This window comes from Cibotium barometz, chromosome 26 (assembly GCF_041138505.1).
Source record: "Cibotium barometz isolate CiBa-2024 chromosome 26, ASM4113850v1, whole genome shotgun sequence".
NCBI lineage: Eukaryota > Viridiplantae > Streptophyta > Polypodiopsida > Cyatheales > Cibotiaceae > Cibotium > Cibotium barometz.
The window spans coordinates 37934638-37943303 of NC_141071.1; the positions used below are offsets into that span (position 1 = coordinate 37934638).

An 8666-nucleotide genomic window follows, 5' to 3' on the forward strand; every position below is an offset into this window, starting at 1 on the left:
TACCGAGGAAAAGAGTTCTCAAGCCCCCTAGTCGGTGTTTCATGCAAAAATTAAGGTAGGCATACCACGTACACACCCAATATGAAATTGCCATTAGAACAGATTCGGTTGTCTTTAAAACAATCCTTCAATGAAAATCATAGTATTACTGATCATAATCCTCCAAAATATTGAGTCCATTATATTACAAAATATGTCATCTGGACTCTTCGTTGAAGACCAGCTGGCCAACCAACGAGATCCAATATCAAAATTTGATTCACAAAAGTCATTCTTTTTAGTCCATCCAAATCTTCCTCGACGCACGCATGGGTGTCCTAGCAACCGCGAGCCCGTGCATGACCTGGTCAGAACCCTCTAGGATCCTACTTAGGTGTCCTAGTACTTCACTCAAGGACCGCTTCGTCGGTCCTCGTCCATTGTACTGGAAGCACACCATTTTAACCGTACCGAGGCTAGTCAAGACCTCGATAGGCTTTGCTGGGAGCAACATCCCTCAATGACTCCCTGTCCCAGCTGGTTGCAAACAACGAGCCTCTTCTTAGTTTAAACACATACCAAATGCTTCCTCCAGCATTATGGCGTAAAATAGTCCTTTAAAAGAAAACAGAGGTTCTATGCAAGTAAAACTCCCGCTTTGAGATTGGTTCCACAAAACCCTTTTTCCTCAATCCATATTTTCATAATGAGAATCATTGATCTCTCATCAGGGTAATCTACCCATCATTTGACAGATTGTCCAACTAGATTCTTGGTGATTTCGGTCAAGGGAAAACTAGGTTAATTCAACGGTAGTCTTCTCTTTGTATTAAGAACTGGAATTGGTCACACGAAGTTTTTGTTTGATTCAGATCGAGAGATGGACAAGTAGTTTACTGACCGTCTCTCTCATAGTCGTGGTTTAACCAAAATCATTTGGTTTAGTTCTAACAAGGATTTTCTTCAGATAAACATCTATTAAACTTCTAACTGTAAGAAAATTCCAACGTTATGAATTTCATTCCTTCTTAACCATAATAGATTAACAAATAGTTTTATATGAGAATATCGAATTTTTATGAAAATACTCTTCTTCCATTTAATCTAATTTTGGAAAATATCAATTTGGTGAGTTATTCACATAAATATCTAAAGATATTCTTTCTACCACTTTAATTTATCAACTCTAATTCTCTAGGTGGAATTTTGGTGAAAATTTCTCTTTTGTCACCAAAAATTAGTTCAAATCTTTCTCTACCATAAAAATTCTTCTTTTAACTAAATACCAATATCCATTTTTTTGAATAAGCTTAAAATTCTATTTTTCTCATTTCATTATGGGATTCCAATTGTCATGGGAATTCCTCTTTTATCATAAAATAAATTTATCTAAAATTTCTCTTTAAATTAAATAAAAATATTCATTATTTAAATTATACCAAGAATTCTGCTTTTACCATTTAAATGATTGAATTCCAAATGTCATGGGAATTCCTCTTTTATCATTTAAATTTTCTCATGCATAAAATAAATTTATCTAAAATTTCTCTTTAAATTTAAATAAAAATATTCATTATTTTAATATATCAAATTTTCTCTTTTTCCATTTAATTACATGGATCTCCATTATCATGGGAATTTCTTTTTTTGCATAAAAATAAAAATACCAAAAATTTCTCTTTTCTTTAATTAATTATTTATGCATAAATACTAAAAATTAGTTTTCCATGAATGTGATGAAAATCATTCTTTTAGCATAGGATGACCAATCCTAGAATATGGTAGGAAGTCCTCTTTTCACATTATGCATAAAAATGAGTTATGTATCTACTATTACTGATAATTTTTAATATTTCTAGAAAGAATAAGACTTTGTAATACAATTATGATAGAATAACTATCTTTAGACTTAAATCCAATTTATGGAATTAAATCATAAGTTTACCATAATTTTATTATCATAAAAGCATAAAAAAGCTATTTTCTTAACCTCTAGCTTAACTAGCATAGAGTTTGATTTTTGAATTGAGAATTTATCAATGAGAAACATCCATTTGAATAAAGAATTAGTCATAGTAGGAATGACTATTCTTTTGGGAGAGAGAGATACACATAAAAAGTATTCTAATTAAGCATGAAGATTAACTTTTTTGTGATTAATCATTAGAATTGTTATAGAAAGCTTGATTTGCATTGAAAACAATTAATTTGAAACTTAAGTGAAGACATAGAGAGAGAGAGAGAGAGAGAGAGAGAGAGAGAGAGAGAGAGAGAGAGGGAGGGAGGGAGGGAGGGAGGGAGGATAGAAAGAGTGAGAAAAGAGATGGTCAAATAAGATCAGGGAGTATCTTGTTACCATTGGATTTCACATATCCAATGCAGGTTTTTCACTTTATAAAAAAAGACAGATAGAGGGATCATAGTGATAGTGATGCTGACATACATGATGTCAAGAGGCTTTTAAAGCAGAAGTTTGAGATGAAGGATTTGGGTGAGCTGTGATATTTCTTGGGCATATAGGTGGTGAAATCATATCATGGTATCTTGTTATTACTACAGAGGCAGTATGGCTTGGACATGTTGTCCAAGTATGGTATGACAAGCTATAAGCCTATTTCAGTGCCATTGGAGCAGAACACAAAGATTTCCACAAATACAAGTGAGCTTTTAGAGAACCCCACTACGTACATGTACATAGTGGGTAGCTTAATCTACGTGAGCATTACTAGGTCAAACTTGAGCTATGATGTTGAACTTATGAGTCAGTTTATGCAGGTCCCTAGAAAGCCACACTTGGATGTGGCTAGATGGATTCTCAGTACATTCTACAGTTAATTATGGACTTTTCTATGAGGATAGTACAGAGATATAGCTACATGGGTACACAGATGTTGATTGGGCTGGTAGTGTCATAAACATGAGGTCTACCAGTGGTTCATGCTACTAATGATGGTAATCCATAAGAAAACCAACAAGAAGGACACTTATTTACCCAAAATAACCTAATTAATAATAGTGAAATGTTTATTCGCATATAATGATGAAGGAAAACAATTAATTTGTATAATTCATAAGTATGTGCACTATGCAAAAGCATTATAAGAAAAGAAAAACTGCATGAGTCTCAGCATAATGTAAACAATATTGTGTTGCTATGTTTGTCATGGTGGTTCTAAACACCCAAGCACTTCTCCATAGAGAGAAATGCGCATTTGTTGATTGTGTATTATGTAGGAGACTATGTAGGAGACTCGTAACAATTAGAGAGCATCATGTCTAAAGGATTTGTGTAGAACTTTTTTGCTATGTGTGATATATTGGAGAAGCAAAACAAAGAAATAAAAATGTGAGAAGCATACCACCGTATGTGTGATAGATGGAGAAGCAAAATAAAGAAATAATAATGTGAGAAGCGCACCAACATATGTTGGAGAAAGAAAAAGAGGAGGAGTGATATGTATGCCACCAAGAGATGGAAGAGGCAATTGATACCACGGGCCACAACTTCAAGTGAGTGATCATTATTTGAGTGCTTTTGATCCTACGATCACATTTGAGCCTACGATCACTTTTTGAGTGAGCCAACCTTTCATGGTTGCGCACACACACTATTACTACATATCTTACATTGATGTGATCCCCTAAGGTGATCATGTTAGGTGACCTAGAGGGCTTGCCAATGTGTGCGCAAGTGGCCTTGATTTGGATGTAAAGCTAAATCAAATGAGGAAGCTACCTACGAAGGCACTAGCAAAGAGGTGTGAAGACTAAGGTAGTTTACAAGGGCCACTTGGCATTACCAAAGGGGTGTGTAGACTAAGGTGGTTTGCAAGGGCCTTTTGGCACACATTCGGCTAGGGAGGGAGAGAATGGCCCAAAGGTGTAAGGAAGCCTAAATAGGGCACCTGAAAAAGACCCATGAGGTTCATGCTGGTGAGACCTTAGTAGTTGCTAGTCCTAAACACAAGGGCGAATCTAATAGTAAGCTAGTACTTGTCAACCCACATCGTTTCCTGTGTGGTTCTGCATGCCTGATCAAAGAGGAAGTGTTCAAAGCAGCCATTAATGCTCTCCTCACCCATTGGCCACATGAGCACTTAATTTTCAATGCTTCAATGCTTCATCGAGAAGCTTGATTGTTGTTCAAACCTACAATAAAGGCAGCTCATGTCAACGACAAGAGGAAAACTTTTTGTGCACATTGGTAGAGCAGATTTGAAAGCAAGTGTGAAGCATATTTGGGACTATTTTCTTCACCCCTAATACTTGAACGGAGCTATTTGGGTCAACTCAAAGAATCTTTGGGACATTTTCTTCACCCCTAATGTATGGGTCAAGAACTGGACCCTTCGAAGCCTACTCTAGATCCTCTAGTATTTTTCAAGCACTATGGCTATCCGAGATTCCTTATTGGTGAAAGTTGGCCATGATGTATTATGATAAACATTGTTTATTATTGGTAAAGTTTGCCTTGTCGTATTATGATTGTTTACAGTGACTCAAAAGCCTTGTATGCAAAGTGTGCGCACACGTTCTAGCATGTACACATACATATGCACACGTGTGATTTGAGGCGGCATTTGTATGTCTTTAGGCCTCTTGAGGAAATGCCGGCTTCACACGGACACCGCCAATCGGAGATGATCGACTTATACGGCACGTGTCAAACAAATAAAATATCAAAAAACAAAAAATCAACCAGCTGCATCGTTGCCTGAGAGATTCGAACTCTCGCGGGGAGACCCCATGTACTTAGCAGGCACACGCCTTAACCACTCGGCCAAAGCAACTTGGATGCCCACCCCTTTCCACATGCAACATACAAACTTTACTCTTAATACGAATTCCAATGAGGATTTGCCATGTAGCATGATGCATGCCTAGACCTCTTGCATCCTGAGAACCAAGTGAAATCAATCTCTCATACATTCTTCATAAGGACTACTCTATTATGTCCATCATATATATGCTTCATTAGAACTCCTCTATTGTGCCCATGTGTAAAAAAAATTGCCATTGATTGAATACATTTGTTAGAAAATTCCTATGATCACATTATTACATCAAAAGAAAATTTTTAGTATATTTGAGCACCAAGCATCTTAAATGCATCTAAACAGTCAAATATTCCATGAAACATAAAGAGCGATTTGCATCTGCCCTTGTCTACTTGAATAATTTATTATATTCGCACTATGAGCTTAGTATCAATCTCAAAACCATGCATCTTCTTGCAAATTTTTGTGGCATTCTTAAGGAATGCAAAACCATGCATCTTTTAGCAATCTTTTACAGTATTCCTAAGTTGCATTATTTGTTTTAATTAATGTTTTAATTTGATTGGTTTGTTATTATTCAACAAATTCTTGACAAATGGATCAAATAGAAATTTTTATTTTTCCTTTTTTATACAAAAGGTTATTTTAAAAGATCTTTCCAATAAAAGGAGTAGAGTCTTAGCAACGTGGGCTTCCTTTTTTAGTTTTTCAATGCTCCTTAAAGCCAATAATGGGAAAGAAGTAATGGTGCAAATGAGTATATAGAAAAATCTTTTGTACAAGAAATATTTCAGATGGCAAACTTTTTGTTTAAAAACACTTTTGTATAAAATATCTTCATATTAAATGTAAGTTAATTAAGTTAATCTGTAACTAGCATAAAATTTTCATTTAAAAAACTTTTGTATAAAATATCTTCATATAAAATGTAAGTAAATTTGTAACTAGTACAAAATTTATATTTTTTTTATAAAAATCTTTTTATATAAATATCTTGGTATAAAATGTAAGTACATTTGTAACTAGTATAAAATTAATAAGGTGGCAACAAATAGTTTACTTGATAATAACCAAATATATGATTTGGGAATTATACACAAATAATCCACACTATTAGAATAATGTAACTTACTGGCATTCATCTCCACTTGTTAGACTTAGCCTTTAATTTCTCAACAACCCATAGCCACCAAGTGACTTCAAAGCCCATGAGAATGCATGATATTATGAAAACAGTTTCATTAATGATGATTTGGCATTTTTAATCCATAAGAAGGGAGTTTTAGTCCATATTTTAGTGTGGTATTGAGTGACGAGATGAGTATAAAGCTTTGTATTAAATTCTAATTTTAAAGTCATTGATGGATGAGCATAAGGCTTTGCATAAAATCGCTAAACATATTCAAGATTAATAATTGACGATACTTAATCAAAGAAAATGCACGATCAAAGACGATACTTATTCAATCAAATTATCATTTGTAATAAATAAAAAATGGAGAAATATTATAGGTAATAACTTCACTAGAGGAAGCTTCATTTTAGGCTATTCTCACGTCGATCCACATCTTGTTAAGTGTCAAAGATCATCCTTCAACTAACTTGCAATCCTCTACCTCACATGGGAGTCTTCTAATCTAAGGAACTCTTTGCGTCAAATACTTCAATGTTGTAGTTTTATTGATTCTAAACACAAAATCCAAACTAGGAAGGGTTATGGTTTAACATGGCCTTATCTTTTATATTTTTGTATAATCTGGTGGCACATCACTGTATTTTCCCACACTAGTGCTTAATCATAAATAAGAGATAACGGGTTAAGTAGTAATTTTAGATACATAATCTTTGGTGTGGCCGCATGCTAAAGGATGGTATATAGGACACTTTAGACTAATGAAAGGGGACATAATCCCATTATCAAACCTTGAGTGTGCTCTCTCTTACTCTCTTGGGTATGATGCTCTCATTGTGTATGTGGTAATTTTCATGATTAAGGGAGGGATTATTGCTTGCATGCCTTCATGGTAGAGAATACTCTTCTCTATCACAAAATTGTGTGAGATTAGTGGTGACCACATAGCCTCCTCTCTAAGGATTTCTCTATACGTGACAAATCAAGGGCCACAAGCCACAATGGTGTGACAACATAGCAATATTGCAAGAAAGAGTAGCTTCCATCATTAGAAGTTGAGCAATCGGCTCCAAGGAAAGTTTCCTAACAATCCTTGCATAGATAATGCTAAACACTCATATCATTATTTATAACCCATAAGGGATACTGTCATGGGTCCTCAGGTACTTCTTGAAGAATTAATCAAACTTAAATATACATCAAGGATTAAACCGTAGATTTGAATCAAATTGACAAGATTAAAGCATAGCATAGAGAAAAACAAATAGAGTACACATCATCATTAACACACTATTGGGTGTAATCTCCTCCCTCATGCATGCAGCTCCCACTTTTTTGACATGAGTATTTCGAGAATCGTATTCAAAATATAGCCCAATGGGCTAATAATAGCTGTGCATATAAAATAGGAATTGCTTTTCCTTTTTTACAAAAATAGCTCAAGCACTACAGCTTGTTCACACACTAAGTGTAAAATAACCAAAACTCTTCTAACATATGTGCTAGTAATATAGCAACACCATGCACAAGTGTGCATTAATAATATGTACAATCATTTGGCACATGACCAAAATAATAATAATAATCCAAGATGATATAGACAAGATCTTCCATGTGTGACACACACACTGCTCACATCACTTATCTCATAAACGTAAGCACATTAGCTATTCCAATTAATTGCTATCTCCTTAATTAATCCTAATATGAAACATTGATACTACACATAAACACAACATACACTCACCACTTGTTACACTTTGATGAGAGTATCATTTTACACATCATCTAGCACGACATGTATTACCACTTATTACACTTCAATTAGCATGGCACATAATTTGCATAAACTACTTGTTACACTTTGACAGTGTGCAGTTGTCTAGCGTAGTCCACTTGTTTCACTTCGATCACACTCGTCAAGAATGGCACTACTATACCTCAATAACATACACCCTTTAAGAATGGTCTTAAGCTATACCAATAATACTAGTAGGTAACCAGTATTTAATGTGGGTCACCCCAATGAACCCACAATACCAATTCACTAGCATGGCACACTAACGTCCAAGTGTCCCCGTTCAGCTAAAGGCGTTCAGCTAAAGGGTGGACATTATGCAACATCCCTCCTGCCTAAATAAGCAACTGACCTTAGTTGCATGTTTTCTTATGGTGATCAAAGGAGATCACTAAGCAGACATGCAACTGATCTCAGTTTCATGTTTGCTTATTATGATCAAAGGAGATCAATGTCTTACAATATAAAAAATCTAGTATCTTCTCTAATTATGATAGATAGACAATGAATCAAGGAATTCTATGTATAATAAATTCTAGTGTCCCATACCACAAGAAATTATCCCACATAAATCTAGAGATAAGTGTGTATCGAAATCCTTCACACAGGATTAATCTTATGTCCCATACCATAAGACTAATATGTAGTGAAAATTTTATAAAGCATAGTTCAAGATGAAAGGGCCACTTCCTCCAAGAAGTTCTACTTTTGATGCATAAAAACTCTTCTTAAAATTTACAAAAATGTCTTAAATAAAATTTGTTGTAAAAATAATCAATGAAATGAGTATGTTACCTTAGGAGTCGAAATACTTATCGTAGTAGGTGTATTCTTCATCATCATCATCCATCATTTTTATTCCAAGTGAAAGAAACTTTGACTTCTATGGACAATTCGATGCGATATGTTCAATCTCTTTGCACCTATAATGCTTCTTTGAAACATTTTTATTAGCTTGTTGAGAATCATTAATCTTGAT

At 34.5% G+C, this 8666-nt stretch overlaps 1 non-coding gene across 1 annotated transcript; it reads right to left on the reverse strand.

Annotated features, from left to right (window-relative positions):
* Positions 1–4687: 4687 nt before the first annotated feature.
* On the reverse strand, positions 4688–4769 carry TRNAS-GCU (transfer RNA serine (anticodon GCU)). Its single transcript has one exon. It is a non-coding gene; the product is annotated as a tRNA-Ser (tRNA).
* Between the last annotated feature and the right edge of the window lie 3897 nt (positions 4770–8666).